General features: G+C 39.8%; 1 protein-coding gene across 3 annotated transcripts in view; it reads right to left on the reverse strand.

Moving 5' to 3' along the window:
* large2 (LARGE xylosyl- and glucuronyltransferase 2) overlaps positions 1–22,500 on the reverse strand; it is a 108,248-nt gene that overhangs the window by 84,951 nt on the left and 797 nt on the right. The gene's annotated exons all lie outside the window — the stretch shown is intronic.

Raw genomic sequence — 22,500 nt, forward strand, 5'->3', positions numbered from 1 at the left:
CCTCTGGCGGTTCTAGTGTTAAAGGATTCATTCTGGATGAAAAAAACATTCAAAAAAGATTTGTTTTTTCTACCAAATAATCGAAATCTGTTGTATTTCTATTTTGAGATTTTCACATTTTAGAATTGTTTATATCTACTCGTTATGTGCAATAGGCGCTTTGACACCGCAGTACTTTTCCCACTTTAGTTCCGATATAGTTTCGAAATGTCGCGTTCACACCAAAAAAACACTGGAACCGGAACTAAATGAGTCCATCAGAACCTTTCACCCCCTTTAGAGTTCCTGCTAGAGAGCAGGGACTTTCGTGGGAGAAACAGGTTCCTATGTCTGATTGGCTGGGCGGATTGCAAACCACGCCCCGTAAAACTAAAAAAAAGTGTTTTGAAGCTGCCATTTTATTATCCTCGCATTAGCATTATTAGCATTAGCATTAGCCCAGCGCAGAAACGCAGAGAGAGTAACGTATGGCAACACAAAAGAAAACATGGGAGCGGTGGAGATGAGGTGTCGGCGTTCTGGTGATTTACTCTGAAGCCAGTCCCCAACTCCGGGGACTTCCGGCCGGGGACTCTGTGTGGCAGTATACGCCGTGAAGTGGTTTGCGGCCTGAACTAAAGAGTTCTCGTGAACTAAGTTCTGATGAACTAAGTTCTCATGAACTAAGTTCTGATGAACCTTTGTGGGAAAAGTACTGCGCTGTGGAAGCGTTTTTTTTACGCAGCTGCAGCGCAAAGACGTTCACATTTGGGATCAATAAAGTGCATCTTATCTTAATTTAAAGCAAAGCGACCGGTTGTCAGAACACTAATTAATTTAAGAAACTCTGTCAAATAATGATTTAGTTAATTAACGGATGAGTTTCTCCACAAAAAAGCAACACATTCAATATGTTGTCTAAAGAAAGGTGCTCAGCTGCTTGTGAACAAGGAGTCATTCTGCATGAAGTCATAATTAAAAAGGTTAATGGAGTGAATCATCTTAGTTCAATTAAAACAATTAGACCACCCATTGATTTAAGAGAGCGAGAGCCTGTAGTCCGTGGAAACACTTCTTAAAAAGCATAAATCTCCTGTTTCTAAAGAGCGTTGAGACTTTGCTTTAAGCCATTTAACTATTGGGGATTAATAAAGTATTTCTGATCTCATTTAATCTGATCCATGCGATCATGCAGGATTGTTAATATCAAGTGAAAAAGACGCTTTGCAGGAAAGAAGCTGCAGATTAAATATCTCTGAGAAGAGATTTATACAGAGAGATTCTGGAAGCAGAACGTGGAGCTTTTACAAAGAACATGTTTCTGATAGCTAGTGTTCACTGATGAGGGTTCAATGACTGCAGAAGAGTTAGTAGTAGGTTCTAGGGATGGGAACGATTCATCGAATATTCAAAATTATTCAGGTGTTCGATTATGAGTTATGAATATTTGTATTGTATTTTTATTTTTTTGGGGAAGGGTGCCTAAAATGATTACATATTATCAAATGGAATAATTCAATGTATACGACAGTGCCATAGCTAAGTGTGTCAGGTCTAAAGGTGTGTGTTGCTCCGCTCACCGGTCCCTCACAGCGGGCAGAGCTGCTGGTCTCTCTCTCTCTCGTCCGGTTATACTTCACTCGCGTTTATGTTCAAATCCATCAGATCTAGCTAGTTCTAGCCAATGATATGTCTGCTCCCCCTCCCTACACGCAGATCACGCAGACTCAAACCTCATCTTATGCCCAAATTCCAGCTGAGAGGGTCTTCCCTACAGCTGGTCTGATTGTGAATCGTCTCCGCCTCTCCGCTGAGTAGACATGCCCATATTCTTAAAAAGGAATGAGTATTGAATAGCTGCATTCTGTGCATAGGCCCTGTTATAGGATGTTGATCTCTGTTGTCACGGGTTACGTTATCCTAATCTTGTTCGTGTTTGATCCCTCTTTAATTTAAAAACCAAGCTATGTTTTAAGCATGAAAGCTGTAGGCCTATAGCTGTCAACTGTTCAAACCGTGATCACCAGTTCAATACATTTGACAAATTCAACTTGGTTTCTATACTTATTTGAACATGGATTTATTTATTTAAAAAAAAAAAAAAAAGTTGTAAACATTTTTCCCACATCTTTTTTTTTTTTTTATAGGATATGTACATTTCGGTTAACCGTTTTTTTGGGGGTCGAATATTCGAATATAGATTTGCTTTCAAATTCCCATCCCTACTAGGTAGTTAGTTCAGAAAATGACAAAATGTGCCCTTAATGCAGTCCATTAAACTCACAATGTCCAAAATAAATAATAATAAAAAAGACGGTATTGTTGGTCCTGTGGTTCAATTGGAGAAGTTTGATATATGATCTTGTTGATAACAATCACTTCACCCATGGCACCTTTAAAGTATTTGAAAGAGAAAGCAAACAGGATGCAATGCAACCTAAGAGACAGAACGCCAACAATAGGACGAATGATAAAGGGGAATCAATCTAAACAATTAAAACATTTCAATACAAAAGAGCATGAAAATGAGATTTAAAAAGAGACTCTTTATGTTTGCGCTATTCTTTTGGCTAAAAGCTGCTGACGTCAGAACATGCAGTGCCGTGTGCAAAAACGTTATTAAACTTCTTACTTGAGAAATTGCAAAAAGCACATGCATTTTTTTTCACTATTTAGGATTAAGCATTTTCTGCACAAACACGGACTTCAGGTTTCTATGGGTTTCTCTAACAAAGACTTTAAAAATGATAAATCACAAAATCCAGCTTTTAAAGGAAAGAAAGAAAGAAATCGGCTGCAAGGTAAACGGGTGAAGTCAAACCTGTTTAGCTGTTTACCGAGTCATCCACACTGGCTTTTTTAGTACTGTTGATCTGTGTTTAGATATATATATGTATTTAATTCAACTTTACCCGGCTTGCTTCCACTTCCACATCTCCTGAACGCACACAGAGTCATTTTAGGGATTTCTTTGCATGTGAGGATCTACAGGAGACGAGGACCAACCAGTGATACATCTCAACACAATCAAGGAAAGAAAGAAAGAAGCTAAACATCTTCCAGGTAAACTAAACAAAAGTTAAATCTGGCACAGAAAATAAAGAGAAAGTGTCTCACCTAAAGAATGCTTTAAATCCTCAGCAGAGAAACAGCTCCTCGTCCAGAGACTCAGAAGACTGACTGAGCAGTGAAGACACACACACACACACACACACACACACACACACACACACACACACACACACACACACACACACACACACACACACACACACACACACACACACACACACACACACACACACACACACACACACACACACACACACACACACACACACACACACACACACACACACACACACACACACACACACACACACACACACACCATCTGAATAACAACAGGCTGACGACCGGCACTAAAGAGCCAACACCTAACACACCTTTTCCCCCATTCCTTCATTCATTCATTCAGATGGCATCGTAATGTTAATGTGGAGAAGCCGCAGGCCATTAGCACCAGAACAACTCAGAGCAATTCAACTCAATCTGCTGTTTTATTCTTCTCAGAACAAGGACTTCACATTCTGTAGAGGAGGGAGACGGACAATCCCCAAACTTCAAAATAAAATACAGAAAGTTAAGTGTTCCAGATACAGAGCATGTCCCTGAAGTGAAACACTGAACACTTCAGAGACGTGATAAGTAACATATTAGTGTCTTTATTAATCGAGCGTTGCAGGTTAATCCAATTGAAATACTTTTGCTAAAATGCTGTGTGGAAGGAACTATGGTTGTTCAATCATTTAAGTGTTGCATACGTTGCACAAACAGGTACAATTGTTATATTTAAAAACATCACAACCCAAAATCCTTACACCGCTCTCTTTACCAGGGAAATAATATTATAGTACTCGACTTCAAGAGCTGTGTTACTCTACACAGAGAGGAGGGAAACAGAACATCTGAAAACTTCTAAATAAACGACGGTAAGTAAAGTTTTCCAACTTCAAAGACTGATACCTCATTCACACCAACGCAACTCCGGTTCAAGCTCCGTGCTAGAGCTTTTCAGGTTCAGAACCGGTTCTTCGGTTTAGCTCCGGCTCTTTTCACACCGCCCAGAGTCTGACTGGTGCTGCGTCATTGCGTCATCGTTTGTGTCATGACGTAACCGTTTGCGTGCCTGCTTCATAAAGCCAAACCGCGCGGAAACCCCTCACAGCTGACACAGACAACAACAACAATGGCCGATTGGGCTCCAGCTCCCTCTGTACCTCTTCGGAAGACCAGATCCCCAGTAGGTAGCTGGTCTCTTCAGTGGACCACTGCTGCTTGTTATGTTTCTCCATCGTTCTGTACAAACTGGATAACACGCCAGCTTTTTGTTGTTGTTCAGGAGTTGAAAGTTTCAGGAACAAAGATTCTCTCTCTTTTTGATCCATTTCTATAAAAACCTGTCTGAAAATGAGCTGATCAGATTTTGGACACTTTATGATGTCATAACGATGTTTTGCTTGAGTAACCATTAGCCAATCAGCAACCAAGGTAACCCCCCCCCTTATCACCTGAAACTCCTCCTAGAGCACCAATAGCCGCTTTCACACCAAGTACTTTGCCGTACTTAGTTCCCAGCAAATAGTGCCCCCATGGAACTAAGGCTGGAGCCACACGAGGACGATAACGCAAACGGACCGCAATCCTTATCAAAAAAGTATTCCGTCCACACGCAACAGAAACGTGTCCGTTCACACGAGACCACTCCAAAGCGCTGCAGACGCCGTAGTACATATGTAGGCCTGTGAGTGGCGCTGTAGTCTGCCACAAAAGCAGCGAAGAAGACTTCCCGCGCATGGTTGCCATGGTTGCCCTTCTGTTTATTCTCCGCTGTGGACGCTCTGGCTCTTTTTCTCCCTCCCCGAGGTAAGCGTGTGCTCCTGCTGTAAATCTCTCCGGTAGTCCACCAGCAGATGACAAACACCCACCTCTCCGCCTCTTCCAAGAGACGAGGGGAGCGTGCGGCAGAGTTTAATTAGATTTTTGTTCACCGCTCCCAAGTTATTCTCTCTCCATTGTTGCTCGGGGCTAATGCAAATGCTAATAATGCTAATGCCAACAAATACAATGGCGGCTTCACAAGACGTTTCAGAGTTTTACGGGACGTGGTTTGCAATCCGCCCAGCCAATCAGAAATTTGTGCTTTTCTCTCCCCAGGATAGTACCACCTCTCTAGCAGGCACTAAAAATGGGGGTGAAAGTTCTCGGAACTAAGTTCTCATTTTGGTGTGAACGCAAAATCCCAGGAACTATCGGAACTAAACAGGAAAAGTACGGGGACAAGTACTCCGGTGTGAATGCGCCTATTGTGTTTTTTTTAACCAAATGTCTCTCAGAGGGGCGTGGGGAGAGGCTCCTTATTTTCATCTAAAGTAACAGACAGAGAATCAGCACTTTTGAAACAGGGCTGAAACAGAGGGGATTATGGGTAATGCTCCAGTGATCTGATTGGTGTTTCAGCCAATCAGAGACAGGCTCTGGATATATCTGAGACCTGGGATATATTGATGAAAAACAGTATGATAGGGGACCTTTATTTGCCGAGGTGCAGCGGATACAGGAGGGTTTTCAGTCTAACGTGTTGTCGATGTTTGTTGTCCGGACATCAATGGGGATCTCTAAATAAATAAATCTCCACAACACTACCCTTCTCCAATTACATTAGCATGAATCTCTGGTTTCCTATGTTGCTCGTTCTCTGTCTTGCGTCACATATTTATTAACGATATTGCCTCATTCAGTTCCCTGTGTGTGAACCATTGTTGGCCATAGCCCTGACTCTGTCTCTCAACACACAGCCGGCTTGTTTCACTCCACAGAAATAGGAGCGCGTCTATAAAAAGGCGTCAAATCAAAGGCGGCCTCCCACGATCAGCTGGAGGCTTCACATCTCCTCACGTCCAACAGAAAAGTTAAGAAGAGGAGGGCCTTCGTCTTCCTCCTGCTGCTGTGATTCAGTCAGACCTGCACTCCTTTATGTGTTGGCCATGTTCGACCAATCATATGAGATCTATTGATACCAGGAAAACCTTTGTGGTAATTAATAAAGTTTAGATTTATAGAAGCAACGTTTTCTCTTCTCTTTTCTGCATCGCGAGCAGCAGAGGCTCAGTGTGTCAGTGATGCTCTGCCTGGTCATATATATACAACGTGAGATCAACATCTACAGGACATACTTCCATCAGAGTGGCTGACATGCATGGCCTCCACAGGAAGAATCATAATGTAGAATACATCTCAACTATGGGAGAGTCCATCAAACCTCCACACAACGACAGAAAATGACCAGAAAGAGACACACGGTGATGAAGAATTAGCTAAATGACCATAAAAGATGCAACACCTCGACAAGAGGGGCACAAAGTAGACATACAGGGAAGCAAAAGGACCACAAAGAGAAACAGAGTCAACTACATTAGATCCAACATAACAAATATTGGATGCAAAATGACCACAAGGACAGACACAATGAACAAAATGCAGCAAAGTTGCCCCGCATTAACACAAAAGGATGAAAACTGACCACAAAGAGACACGGAATTGACAAAAAGAGGTCTAAAATGAACGGATACGAAATGACCACAGGGATGGAAGATGAATAGAGATGTCCCGATCCGATCACGTGATCGGGGATCGGAGCCGATCACGTGATTTTCAAAAGATCGGAATCGGGAGAAAAAAATCGGGGATCGGGATTTTTTTTCTTTTTTAATAAATACTTTTTTTTTTCTTTTTTATATAAATACTTTTTTCAATGTTGTATTCAATGTTACAAAACCAAAATGACCATGTTCAAGTCTTAAAGTCATCCTGAGGCCTTAGTTTTGGTTTCAAATGACACAACATCATGTATGTGTTGCTTCTTAGGGGCTTGTTTTCATAGACCTGGTTATTTCTCTCAAATCTGGCAACAGAGTGGGCGCAGTGTCTAATTGTAGCACTAAGCTAACGAGTACTGAAAGCTTTATTTAGTTTTGATCCAATGCTGCACAACTGAACTGATCCAATGCTGCTGTGAAAGAAAGAAGCTATATCCATGTTGGATAGAATATCCAATTTAAATAAAAAAAAAATAACCTTAAGGGACAACTTGAATGCTTTTTTTCTTTTTTTTCTCTTAATGCATTGCATAAAGAACGGACGGGAAAAATCGGTATCGGCAATTTGTCAAAATTAAATGATCGGAATCGGATCGGGAGCAAAAAAAGGTGATCGGGACATCCCTAAAGATGAATACTGAGTCTCAAACAAAAAAGGGAAGCAAAGTAATCATAAGTCTACAGAGGATACTAAATGACCACAAAGTCAAACTAAACGAACCAAAGCGTTGCAAAATGACCAGAAAAACATGCAAATCATCCAAAAGAAATGCAAAATGACTACAAAGAGAAACAATAAGAACAAATATGGACATAAAATGTCCTCAAGTACGGGATGCAAAATGAACACAAAGGGTGTCAGAAGTCCACAAAGAGACATGACTCCAAAAGGACTCAACAAAGACGCTTCTTCTTCGTTGGTGGTGGTTTTGAAGTGTAAGTTGACCTCCTGATGTTTATCCTGTCTCCACCAACAGGCTGAAACTTCCTCTAAGTTGTGTTAACGAATGTTAAAGTCTAAGTGTAGAAAAGACACAAAAGACCCAGAGGACGAATCCTTGTCCTGTCCGACCCTCGAGACAAACGACTTCGGCTTCTGCTCTGTCGCACTTTCACACATTTTAAAACACTGGAAATACGACGAAACTCAGAAAGCTTAGATTAAAGAAACATGTCCTCTGATGCATGAGAGCCACTTCCGGTCACTTCATCATACGACACACTGAAATCATATTGATGCTGGAGTTAAAACACAAATCACTCGAGGGAACAGAGAAACACTTTCATACTTCATTTCAATCTTAAACCGGTCTTAAAATCACAAAAACACTCTCCACACAAGCTGGATAAACGTCAATAAAACTCCCATCTGCAGACACTTTAACGAGACGGCGTAAATCAAAATGGAAAATGTATAAAAGCGCCGTAAAGAAGGTGATAAAAAAAGAGTTGGACTCTTTTCTTGTGATCGTTTAATCCTCAGTGCTGGCGAACATAAACCTGAACTAAACAGCTCTCAGCAGCGACCGCATAACGAGATGAAATCAATCAGAGCTTCAGACGGATTATTAGCATGATGTCAGATGTGGAGAAAACACGAGCTACATGCACGCAGACAGGATCACAGGACAAGTTCTATAGAGACAGACTGAAAGGTCAGCGCTGGTTCACAGAGCCAGAGCAGGAGGTTTCTTTGTGCTACAAATATGATGAATTCAATGGAAAGTGGGAAAACAAGTCTGTATTCGGTACCCGTACACAATCTAGAGACTAACAGAATCAACGTTTCATGAACTTTTGACATGAAATCTTCTTCTGGGTAAACAAAAGGCTCAGACACAAGACTGAGGACGGGGTTTATGTTCTCTGTGGGCCTAAGGGGGCATCAGAAGCTCCGAAGACAAGTCTAAAAAGCCACCCCCGTTTAGCTGTTGAGATCCAATAACAATGGTCTATACGTGTTCCAGTCATTCTACATGCGCTTCAACCGGTTTGAATTTTTGCAAACAAATATAACAAAGCTGTGTCATTGTGACAAATTTGTGTTTGTGTTCGAACGAAACAAGAAGTGAAAGATATACAATAAAAAGTGATGGCGGCTTTATTTAGCATTTGTATTTTCCAAGACAATTGGACTAGAAAAATACAACTTTAGAGTACAAAGATTCCTTCAGGCCTGTTAACACAAAGGTTATTTTTGGGTGAGAACACAAGACGAGACACAGTTCACCTCATATCAAAATGAAATGCTTGGCCCCTATGTAATGTGAGTGTTGCCAAAACTCACTGAACTAAATGTGCACTAAATACAGTCTTTGTCTCAAAAGCAGCAGTATGGGTCATCTGTCCACAACGAGCTTGTGAGTACACAAAAACTACGATTTTCTGAAATGTGTGTGAGATTTTTCAAGCTGAATCCTGTGGGCTTTACAGAGAGTTGTATTGAGTTATGGCTCGTTGGTTATGATATTTGTAGGGTTGTGGTTCACTGATGGAAATCTATAGTGTTGTTTTTTAGAGAAATTGCTGTAAAAAGCCACTAAGAAGAGCAGCACCTGGCTCAGCAGTTCCGTAAACTTTACTGAGCATTTTAGCCTCTTTTAGCTCCAAGTTAAGGAAACTTATTTTCAATGTCAAGACTTGTTTCTGATGAAGTCACTGTCCTCTACCTGTTCAGCAGCAAAGTGACACGGTACGAGACTAGATGGTGAACTAAGCATCTAAAGATCCACATATTTCTCTATTTCATATTATTTTTGGTGACGGAGACCAAAAACGGAGCAAAAAGAGAGATAATATTGGACTCACATCCATTTCAATGAACACATTTATAAGCACAAAGACTCTAATGAACCATCAAGTTGCCTTATTACTGCTGGATGAGGAAATAATTAAATATTTGCCAAGCATAACTTTTAAAACTTGATATATCATGTTTTTTTTTATTCCTTAATTCATAGAAAATGTATAAAATATTCATTACACTTTTAAAATAACAAAACGGTGACTTTTAAAGCAAGTACTAAAAAGTATTAAAAAATAGGTGATAATGTCAGTTTTGTGTAAATATCTTGTTTCTGCTGCCCCCATGTGGCCAACATAGGTAATACGGATACAAGCGAACGATGATGTAAAGGGCAATTTGCTCCACCTGTGTGAGACTATTGATTACTACTATTGATTTTTTTTTTAAACACTCTGTTACACAACAGATCAGCAGCGGCAGAGCGAGGGGAAAACTCTCGTGGATCGAGACAAAATACCTTACAGGATTTCACAGTTAAACCTTCTAGCAACAGCTTCCATTAAAGCAGTGGTTCTCAAACTTTTTCTGTTTTCTGCCCCCCCTTTGGAGAGAAAAAAAAGTCGGCCCCCCCCCAACACAAATAGTCAGGCTCAGTGGCGGCGCCAGAGATTTATTTTGGGGGTGCTGTGGGGTAGCTTGACGTTTCATAGAGGGTGCTCAAACATTTAGGGTTTCCCATTAATGTACCGGTCGCTACAGTCGAATTTTCTACTGCACCTCACGCAGGTGTAACAGATGTAAATATGCAGTGGGGTTTATTTAATTGTTTCTTGTATAATTCATTTTATTGATTGTTAAATACCTGGCAAGGTTGGAGATCAGTGGGCGGAACCTCTGAAGTGTGGTCGCTGTAGTCAGGAGTGTATTGTTGTGAGGACTTTCCCTCATATTGTGTCCCTCACGTTTCCTCAGCCCTTTTGTAAACGTTCCACGTGAGAGGAGTGACTGTGGGAAACTGATGTAAAACAGATTGTTTTATCTATTGTCAGAAAATAAACAGATCGTCTCAACTCTACGCTGGCTCTCGTCTATTCACACAATGCAGAGACGCTTAACCACACCGGTTACACAAATACACAACGTACCCGCAACTGTTACAATGAAGGCTCGATAATGAGCTCACGGCATATAGGTGTAAGCAGGGGTAAAGTGCTATTTTCATATGTGGCGTGTGGACCTAACATAGGGGGTCCGGGGGCAAGCTCCCCCGGGAAGATTTTTAAATATTGAAGTTAAAAGCATCAATCTGGTGCACTTTGAGAGCAACATGAAGAGATCTATGGATACATCTCTCAACACCCATTTGAAACAGAACTGGAAACAGATTTTCTCATTCTTTATGGATATTTTACAAATCACCCTTTTAAACTTTATTCTTGTTTTACTGTCATATAGTATTTCAGACCTGTTTTTCATTTATTCTCTTGTTTTTTTATAACTATAATGATCATATAAACGTGTGCCTCGGAAATAATTGTTTACATTAATGGTGACCAAAACGTTTGAGACTGAGATAACACTGAGAGTCCTTTAGCTCACTGAGTCTCTCAGTCTGACAGGAGAGGACTCTCCTCCACTCCTTAAATCCGTTAGCGTAGCTCGCTAGCACCAGAAGCTAACAACAACGATCTCCGGTACCGGTGCGCTCTCTCTCTCTCTCGCACACACACACACAAAATGGCTCGTTCCACACACACACAGAGTCGAGCTTTGATGAAACACAGAGACCCAGACGTACTGTATCACATTATTTTCAAATCAAAATATGATTTTTTTTTTTTTATCCTTTTATTTTTTTTTATTTTTTAATAACAATTTTTCCTCCTGGTCTATCGCGCACCCCCTGTCATGCCTCTGCGCCCCCCACTTTGAGAACCACTGCATTAAAGAGAAAAACAGAGTGTGTGTGTGTGTGTGTGTGTGTGTGTGTGTGTGTGTGTGTGTGTGTGTGTGTGTGTGTGTGTGTGTGTGTGTGTGTGTGTGTGTGTGTGTGTGTGTGTGTGTGTGTCTGGTTATGAACAAAGGCATGGCCAGCTAATGTTCCTTTCTGCTTGGTCAAACACGTTATTTATTCCTCATTGTGTGTGGCTATGGGCCGTTAATAAATCTGTAATTATCCGAACAGCCGTCAGGTGGGGTTAATGGAGAAACCATTAGAGGAGATGGGGGACAATGGAGACATTTTGTAGGAGGTAGAAGTAGAAGAGGAGGAGGAGGAGGAGAAGAGTGCAGCCATGGGCATAATCAGAAGATAATGGGTTTTAATATGGCTTGTTAGAAATCTGTCCACCACCCTGCTGCGTACTTCTTAGAGATCAAGTTAGAAATCAAAGCAGAATCACGGGAAATCAAATAAGGTATACTGTACTGTGTTTTTGTTACTGTCAACATATCCCCCCAAAAGGCAAAAAGCTCTCTGATCCCGTACTAATATATATCTCCACTTTGGAAAAAGGCTTATTTATTTCCTTAAACAGCTGCCTGTAGTTTTAACAAACAGGAGGACATGTTTTGGGGACTAATTTCAATCCACTTGGTGCTTGAGTGTGGGATTGAGTCAAAGTGAAGTACAATGGGCCTGTTCATGGTAATGAGTGTGGTTTTTAATAGATTGTTACAACAATGTAGATCAATGGTGCAGCGAAAACCTGGAATTGAATCAAGGAAAAATACTTCCAGGTAGTGCTTTGACAGTTTGACAGCAATGTTGGTTCCAGGGATGAAAGAATATGTGTTTGGCATCATCCAGTGTTTTCCCCCCGATAATACATTGGGAGTAACAAATCTGACTAATCTGCAGAAAGAGAGCTAGTAACGTTAGCTTTTAGCTTTTTTAGTAACCGCTGGGCAAAACAGTCCTGATTTTCCAAAGAACAGAGCTAAGAGCTAACGCTAACGATGGTTGCATGACTTATTATATATTATATGGTGCGTTCAAATAAAAACTAGAACGGGCAAAGGTAAATTCATATTTCATAATAACCGTTCAACCTTAGGTAGCGTTAGCTGTTAGCTCTGTTCTTTAGCCAAGCAGGACTGTGCTGCCAGGCGGTTGCTAACAGCTAAAAGTAGGGCTGCTCGATTATGGCAAAAATCATAATCTCGATTATTTGGGTCAATAATTTATATCACGATTATTAAAAACGATTATACATCTACTTTGAAAACATCAATTTATTGAAAAAGAAAAATGTGTATTATGTTTTCAACAGTTGATTACCCTGAACTTTAAGTATAATTCAATTGAAAAACCAATACAAAAAATTATAATTATTATTTTTTTTATTATAAAAAAAAAGAAAAATAATAATCGTTTTATTTAGATTATGTTGTTTTCATAAATAGTTGCAAGCCAACATCGTAATAGCGATTAAAATACGATTAATTGAGCAGCCCTAGCTAAAAGCTAACATCGCTAGCTCTCCTCCTGCAGATTTCAACACAGATTTGATATTATCAGGAAGGAAATAGTGTGCATCCAAACATGCAGTATTTCGTATCGTATAGGTGACAAATGTGGTTTCGAACCCAGAGCTCGCATTGAAAACTATTCTTGGGCAAAGGTAAATTACAACGTTATCACTACGTGCTTAATGTCATCTTGTTATATGTGGTGTTTGCCCTGACACTTTAATAAATTATGTTAATTAAAACACATTTCTCAAAGCAACATAAAATTGATATTAAAGAGAGATGTGACAGCTTACACTTCCTAACAGAAACCAGTATGCAGACGGTAATAAATAACGTATATTTTGAAGCACATTACATTTAATATTTTGCTTTTAAAAAGGTATTGAATTGGATATTACTTTGGCTAGAGTCTGCTATCGTGACATCTCTCGAGGAGGTAGATATATGGAGCTAAAATACACACTCAAGAGAAACATTCACTGTTCGTTTGGGCTTTGAATATAAGTGACAATAAAGATATAGAGATGTATCTTCTAAAAGAAGTAAAGAAAAGTAGATTTTTATAATAGAATCAAAACTGTCACTTAATGACAAAAGTTAGAACAGGAAGGATACAAAGTAATATCATGACATCAACTATTTGAGCAGCAGAGTACATTACGGCAGAGCTTGTTACATTAATACTATAAAGCACATAGCTTTGAAATATTGATCAGACATATTTTAATGGTTGGGTCCACTTTACTGTGCAGACAATAGAGCAGGAAGCCCATTAAAGACAGAGGAAGTTAAATCACTATGTGGACAGTCAGTAAGACGGAGGAAAGAGAAACATGAAGAAACATCGAACAGAAGAAGAAGTGAAAGATATGCAATAAAAAGTGATGGCGGCTTTATTTTGAATTTATATTATACAAGACAACTGGACTAGAAAAATAGATTCCTTCAGGAGATGCAACATGACCACAAAGTCACCAAACACAAGCCAAAGAGGATGAACAAGGACCACAGAGAGGAGGAAAAATGATCCTAAAGCTTCTTAAACAATCCTAAACCAATCTTTGCAAAACAATAAATAAATGTTAAGCCATTTCCTTCAGTTCGGTAATTGCCACTGTCATATCTCCAAATGTGAAGCTACAGAAATCATTAGCACAGCTTAGCATTAAGAGACAGCATTCATGATTGTGCATTATTCAAAACAAACAAAATACTTTTCAAACTTCAGAGATGCTTTCTGGAGTAATACTGTACCTGCAGCTTTGTGGCTATGCGCTAGGCTAAGCTTTAGGTCGCTAAAGGCTTAAAAGCTATGGATTATATACCTGCTCTCAAATATTCACTTCACTCCGAGTAATCAATAACATATTTGACTGATTCTGCAATCAACTGGCAGCCTAATGGTGGTTATATAAAGTCTCTGATGGTAATTAGAGTAGGTGGAACCACCACAGTGAGCTAATAGTCAAACACAAATATGCTTCTCCATATTCCTTTGTGGGTTTCTTCCTATCTCCTAAATTCACGTTTCCATTCTAAACTTGGACGGGCTGGGTTGGATTTTGTTCGTATAACAAAAACATTTCTAATCTGCGTAGAAAGGAGGTCAACCACATTTTTGAAAAATGGTGACCGTAATCCGGGAAAAGATTATAATATTTGAGAATTTGGTTTAGTTGTATAGGAATGTAAGGTCTTTAGAAGAGAGGGAAGAGCATGGACAGTGGAGGGAAAACGTGGGGTACAATTATTTTCATTCTTGTTGTAGCTCCATTCATTTACAATAAAGAAAATTGCTTAAAATAAAACAATTTTTCATAATTGTCTTGAAGAAAATGAGGATTATCCCCGTGAAATGTTAAAGTGATGCCAGAAAACAATATTTCTGTTGGTCAAAAACGGAAAATATGACCAGTCAAATAAAGCGGGAGACCAGCTTTGTTTTACGGAGAATAATTATGGGATGGATGTCCGGTGGCAGGCAGCAGGCTGACACTGAAACTGAGATTTCTGAGTTTCTTTGACTGTCCTTTTTACTGTAGCCGTAACTGGATTTATTTATTTTACGCGCAATATATGACTTACTAGCTTTAAGACAAAAATAAACTATTATTTTCAGCTTTGCTCTAATGCAGTATTTTCACCGGAAAGTGGGCGGGGCCGTAATTTGGGCCGGAAGTGACGTTAGCGCCCTCATACTATATTTTTCTAGAAAACCCCCTGAAACCCCTCCCTTCCAGAAATTATGTTTACATACCTCTAATATTGATTTCACAGCCAATATACAGAACCATTTCTGAGAGTAACTCAATACAGCAGAGATTACTTATTAACTTTTTGCTACTAGCATTTCATCCCTTGGAGACGTTCTTGTGAAATTCCTCACCCCAAAAGCACAACAAAAAGCTTTGTCATGCACTTTCTTTGATGTTTTGAAGCTAAATACAGCTGATGCTCTTCCACAAACGTCAGAAAATTATAGTCAGACTTCCCAGGAAGGAGCCTTGAGGAACTCCACGAGCTAAATGGGAAATTGCAGGCATTGCACTACAATTAGACCCTCCAGAAAAACGCGATTATGCGATCGCATAATTTACCGCATAATCAGCAAAAGGGCGCATATTTATTAAAAGGGCGCAGATTTATTAAAAGGGCGCGTAATCCCGCATTTTTCCACACAAAGTTGAGAAAAAAAAAAAGTTAACTCATCTTGACGTGAAGTAGTGATCACGATGACACGACGTCGTCAGCTCGCGCATCACAGAAGGTAAACAACACCGTAGAGTGAACGTAAACTATTCTGCACCCCGTGCAACTGTGTGTTGGAGCATAAGAGAAAGTCGACGGTGACGACCCACTTTGATTCATTCAAACATTCGAAAATGCTTTCTGCTGCTGCGGACAAGAAAGCCAAACAACTCACGTTCACCGAGGGATCAACCTCCAAAACCCTTTAGAGGGAAGAAGAAACTAGGTGAGTAGCCTACAAGATTGAAGCTGGTCAGATAACGAACGAGTAAACGAAAACAGAATGAGGCGGAGAAGTGTGTGTGTGTGTGTGTGTGTGTGTGTGTGTGTGTGTGTGTGTGTGTGTGTGTGTGGTGTGTGTGTGTGTGTGTGTGTGTGTGTGTGTGTGTGTGTGTGTGAGAGAGAGAGTGTGATTAAAATAGCCCAATTGCAATTTACAATAAATAAACATTGAATGTGTTTAATTGAATATAAAAAAAAAAAAAATCTATTCTTTTTCGCAACTTTCCGCAATTTCACCGCATAAAATCACATATTGAGTAAAATCAATGATGTAAGAGAAACTCGCTAAATGTATTTAAAGCAGACACATCAAATGAAAGGTTGTGGATTTTTTTCCGTTTTCACAAAAAAAAATATGATAGATTTGCATTAGTGCTGCCATATTGCGATGTGATATGATTCACAATATTGATGGTATTTCTGAATCGTCATTATAATTAAAAAACGTTTTGTAGATCAGTACCAAACGAACATGTTTTGTATAGTCAATCTAAAGAACACAATCTAAAGGCAAGGATATCTCTGCAGCTCCGTTATACTTCATTCCGATATTTCAAAATGTTTGCCTCAAACATATATTTATTGTCCCTCCTGTGATTCGAACATAGCAATATTGCAAAATCGATAACATTTGAAATCATGTTGCAGCCTCCGCACATCTAAAGCACACGTTCCTGCAAAATAATGGAGGCACATTTTCCTCTCTTTGCCTCACCATTTGCATGTTTTATTTATTTTCCACAGCCTCCTCTTCTTTCTTTACGATTAATTACCATTATCCACCATCTGCCTCCCACGCTCACAGGTCACTCTGATCAGGATGACCGTGGATTGTGGAGCGTAATCGCATGTATACAAACAGCTCTGTAATTATACGCTCTGTTACCCTGCAGAGTGAGTCACCACATGAATGGGATTGATTGTGTCTTTCTGTTCTTCCCATTCCAACACACAAAGAGTCCGTCCCATGCATTGTTCATTTTAGCTTATCGCTGATATTATCCTATGATTACGACACCTGAACAGCCCCCTCTGGTTTGAGGCTTTTCCAGATGTTGGACCTGCTGCAGGGGTTTGAGCACGAGAAGAGCAGCAGAGGTGGGAAGTAGTGGAGTACAAATACTTTGTTACTGTACTTAAGTCATACTTGCCAACCTTGAGACCTCAGGAATCGGGAGCATTTCAAAACCACCGCGGGGGGGAGGGGGTGCTAGTGGATTGCCGGAGCTGTATTAGATTACCATTAACATGCTTATTGCAGTTGTAAGTGCACTGTCTTGATGGAGCATATGTGTGGGCAGGAAAGGAGTGAGCAGAGGGGGGTAGAGTTGTTAAAGTTAAAGTTCGAGTGGAAATAGTCCTGAGTAAATCAGATTTTGTCAGAAATCGAGAAAAATGCGGGAGGAAACCGGGAGAGGGCTATGAAATCGGGAGTCTCCCGCGAAAATCGGGAGGGTTGACAAGTATGACATAAGTACATGTTTCTGGTATCAGTACTTTACTCCACTACTTATTTTTCTGACCAAACACCTGTACTTTCTACTTCTCACATGTTGAACTCAAATACCTGTACTTTCTACTTCTTACATGTTGAACCCAAATACCTGTACTTTCTACTTCTTACATGTTGAACACAAATACCTGTACTTTCTACTTCTTACATGTTGAACTCAAATACCTGTACTTTCTACTTCTTACATGTTGAACACAAATACCTGTACTTTCTACTTCTTACATGTTGAACCCAAATACCTGTACTTTCTACTTCTTACATGTTGAACACAAATACCTGTACTTTCTACTTCTTACATGTTGAACACAAATACCTGTACTTTCTACTTCTTACATGTTGAACACAAACACCTGTACTTTCTACTTCTTACATGTTGAACCCAAATACCTGTACTTTCTACTTCTTACATGTTGAACACAAATACCTGTACTTTCTACTTCTTACATGTTGAACACAAATACCTGTACTTTCTACTTCTTACATGTTGAACACAAACACCTGTACTTTCTACTTCTTACATGTTGAACACAAATACCTGTACTTTCTACTTCTTACATGTTGAACTCAAATACCTGTACTTTCTACTTCTCACATGTTGAACACAAATACCTGTACTTTCTACTTCTTACATGTTGAACTCAAATACCTGTACTTTCTACTTCTTACATGTTGAACACAAATACCTGTACTTTCTACTTCTTACATGTTGAACACAAATACCTGTACTTTCTACTTCTTACATGTTGAACACAAATACCTGTACTTTCTACTTCTTACATGTTGAACTCAAATACCTGTACTTTCTACTTCTCACATGTTGAACACAAATACCTGTACTTTCTACTTCTTACATGTTGAACTCAAATACCTGTACTTTCTACTTCTTACATGTTGAACACAAATACCTGTACTTTCTACTTCTTACATGTTGAACCCAAATACCTGTACTTTCTACTTCTCACATGTTGAACACAAATACCTGTACTTTCTACTTCTTACATGTTGAACACAAATACCTGTACTTTCTACTCTAGAAGAAATAATACATTCTTTAAAACGTACATTACTCAGAGTGAAACATCAAAAGTTGAAGTAAAGAAACAGTAAGAAAAACTGGAAACAAATAGTTATCTTAAAGGTCCCATGTCATGCTTTTCCGGTTATTACCCGTCCCCTTGTGTGTTATGTAGCTTTTTCTGCATGTAAACGGTCTGCAGAGTCACAAGCCCTCAAAGTACACCCTGTAGGAGTAAAACTCTAACACAGAGAAGACCTGTCTGTGTTGCCCCAGAACGCCTCGTTGGGGATTTCTTGTTTTCTTCCTGGGTACAGTGAATGGGCCAATCCGTGGAGCCGCTAAGTTACGTCTGCAGAGCCGTTAGGTTAAGTCCGTGGATTGGTCCAACTTCCTCACACACACACTCAATCTTTTCTCAGCTGCAGCTCCGCCGATTTCTCCTCTCTGAGACGGTGGGACGCGGCGAGGCTGTGAGGCTGTGAGTCAGTGTGAGCACACACTGACTCACAGCCAGGCTGCAGGTGTTTGTGTGTGTGTGTTCGGGCTGGGTTTCGCTGTCTCGCAGATGGCCACTGGGCTCATAGGGAGGGAGGGGGGGGGGGGGGGCAGGAGCTCCAACAAGCCGTTTAGGACAGAGAGTGAATACACATACTATACAGAGATGCTGGATGAGAAACCAATGAGAGTTTGGAACATTGAACAATATAAATGTATTCTAGTAGACCTCAACAATGGAATTATGATCAGTAGAGATGGCCATGACATGGGACCTGTAACATAAGAAGTTAAGTGCAAATGTGTGCATTGTACCTCACTATATAACAATACATATGTACTTACTGTACTACTATAATTACTGCATATGTAATTACAATATATACAGTAGTGTGTAGGTAATGCAACACAATATAGACATTTGACTTCAGGCCCAAGGTGAAATAACCCCAACACAGTACAGTGTTTCCGCTGCGCCCCGCCAACGGAGCCCCGCGCCCTCCCTGAAATTCAAGGTGTTTAACAAAATGAATAATGTTTCATTTTTTTTTTTGTATATATATAAAATATATATATGATATTCAAAACAAACAAAGCAGCTCGGGCAGGACCCCCTAAAAGCAGTAAAACAAGGGGAAACACTGTAGTAGTAGTAGTAGTAGTAGTAGTAGTACTCCACATGGCATGCTCATCTTCAAGTGTAAAAACAGCGTCAGCCTTTAAAATATTAATCAGATTTGAGTCAGTGCTCCCTCCAACGTTCACAGGAAGTGGTGAGATGTGAGGGCGAGTCATCAGAAACTCCACACTTGAAGGATTTCCGAGCGATTGTAAGAAAATGGAATTTCTCATTTCACAAATCAGATTTTACGCCTCCTGGCCGGGTTAAGTGTGGAGTCGGGAGCCAAGTGCTGCTGCTACTTCCCCCTCACAGTGGCACACCTTCTAACCAGAGAGGAATATTTAAATCTGCTCTCAGAAACATGCAGGGGAAGTGCTCAATCTTTAGAAAAATGGGACATGAGAGCGAGCGACGGGAAGAGAGGAAGGTGAATCAAATCTCTGCACTGGCTATACCAGTAGCTTACAGAATCGATTTTAAAATTGTATTGCTAACTTATAAAGCATTAAATGGTTTGGGACCCCAATATATGTCCGCCATGCTTCTCTGTTACGAGACACCCGGTCCTACTCATTGTTCTCCGGCTCAGAACAAACACTCTGACGCTGCTTTCAGTCTTTATGCACCCCAAAAATGTACCAAGCTTCGAGTTATTTTAAGTCGAGGCTAAAAACATTCCTTTTTTCAGCTGCTTACCCAGAAGTCTTTGAACTTGTTTTAGCACCTACTGTTTTTACAATGTTGTTTTTAAACTATTCTGTATCTCTTTTATGAATCTGTTATTCCATTATGTTTATGTATTGAGTTCCTTTCTGTTGTCTTCTTGTTAAGTGTTAATGATGATATCAAGCACCTCGAATCGAATGCCTCCTTACGTTTCTGATTTCCCTACACTTCCTTCTCTGTAAAACACACAGTGCAGAGAGGGGTAGAGGTTGCATTTCATCCACCAAATGGGAAAGCATGCCGGGTTTCTTCCAGGGTGGTGAAGTGAGAGTGACAGGAAGCAGCAGCGAAGTGTCAAAAAAGGTAACAGCTGTTAAAACCAAACCCCAGAGATCTGCAGTGTGAATGTAGAAGCTGTTATCTGTGAGCAAGTTGCATGCAAATGTTCTTACAGTCACTTGGGATGTTGGGTTCTTTCTTTGCACGGAGCCCTTTGTCAAAGATGCCCTCAAGAATTATTTATGTTAACATGCGTAAGGAATAAAACATCACCTGACTCAGCAGATCCCGTGAGCTTCACCAAGCATGTTAGCCTCTTGTAGCTCCTACTTTTGCTTGTTGGCAGATTTTCTTTCAATCTTAACTGTTTTGTGATCAAATGTATAATTGTTCTATAACAAAAAAAAATGTTTTTAGCTCAACCAAGTGGCAATCTTTAGATATGAAAAGTGAATTATACTGTATGCAGAAGTGACATAAAACTGCATTCTCTCTAATATACAGCATTTTCGAGTTGTTAAATTGTAAAGAAGTCTATGAGAAAATGAACCTAATTTTTACTTGCCAAAGAAATAAGTGTTTAGAGACTTAAAATATGTTCAAGAGTATTACGGTTGGAATACATTTCTGCTTTCTTATGTGTGCATTGTGTTTTAAACACTTGACAAAAAGACGTCAAATTGTAGAGAAGTCTATGAGTAAATGTGCCTACTTCTCACGATCAAAAGAAAAGTATTGAGAGTCTTATAAAAACTGTCCCAAATTGTTGAGCTTCAACTAAATGTTTATTTTTAAATGTGTGTAATATGCATTAAACTTGACCGGTTGAAAATAAGTCAGATTGTATGGAAGTCTATGAAAAAATGACCCTACTTCTCTCTTGATTTTCTACCTCAGTAAACATTTTGCTAATGAATTTATGGTCTCAATCTGTAGATTCAAGTCTTCTTCAACACAGCATGATGTTCACTTAGTCAATTATAATCCCATTTAAAGTGAAATAGTTGTTTTTAGTTGCACATAACTAAATGGATATGGCCAAAACACCAAACTCCAGGCTGCAAAACTGAAGTCCACAAACTACTTAACCCCAGCTAACCCTCTAAGAGTTAATCCCATCTCTCCTACAATGATATTAAATGTTGTTGTTGATGTCTACTGTCTCTCCTACATACACTACAAAATAATCCTTAAGCTTTCAGTGAAAATCAAACATAGCCAACATTTTCGAGCAAATACCTCAATATTGATATTGTGGCAATACTGTAAAGTAGACCAGTGTTGCTTTCACTAAATATTTATAGGGGATTTTGATAAATAATTATCAATAATGTGGATTTAATGACTAAGTGGGTAAAGGCAGATAACTGAAGAGCTAAAACAGTCGACTACATTCAGAAAATGCCCTTATTTGAATGTAATCCATCTTTATAACCAGGAAAAGACACTTCTGATATCCAGGATCTGTTCAAACACCACCTATTTGAAAGATGTGTTGCACAGCTCTGGGTGGATCTTGCAACAGCAGAGGTTACGGGAGGTAGAGATCTAACATATCTACCACTGAGCAGCGCAAACACACCTCTGTGTTCGCAGGGCAGGCGAACAAACAGGAACATGGTTTCATATCCAAACCCTCCCAAAAGCTCGCACTCCCTTTGCTTCTTAAAGTAAATCAACAGCTTCAGCTTCAGAGTTAAGAACAGCGATTTGGATACACAGGATGAATAAAACAGTAGGTTAAATGAGTGTGTGTGGTAAAAAGAGAGAGTTCCAGAAATAGTGGAAATGTGCATAATTTTGAATTTAATGCAACTGTAATCCTGTGTGTTCTCTGGTTTGTTCCAAACAGCTGCACCCCTGGCTGTTTGCTGAGTTTACAACATGTGCATTACTGTCTGTGTGGCTCTGCATCCCACATGCACCTCCTCTCCCCTCCCAGGAGCATCTGCAGTTTGTTGTTGTGTATAAGATGCATCCAAAAAGAAGTAGGTCATGTTTGTGACCTTAAAATGTGCC

This window comes from Notothenia rossii (genome assembly GCF_949606895.1).
Source record: "Notothenia rossii genome assembly, chromosome: 2".
Taxonomy (NCBI): domain Eukaryota; kingdom Metazoa; phylum Chordata; class Actinopteri; order Perciformes; family Nototheniidae; genus Notothenia; species Notothenia rossii.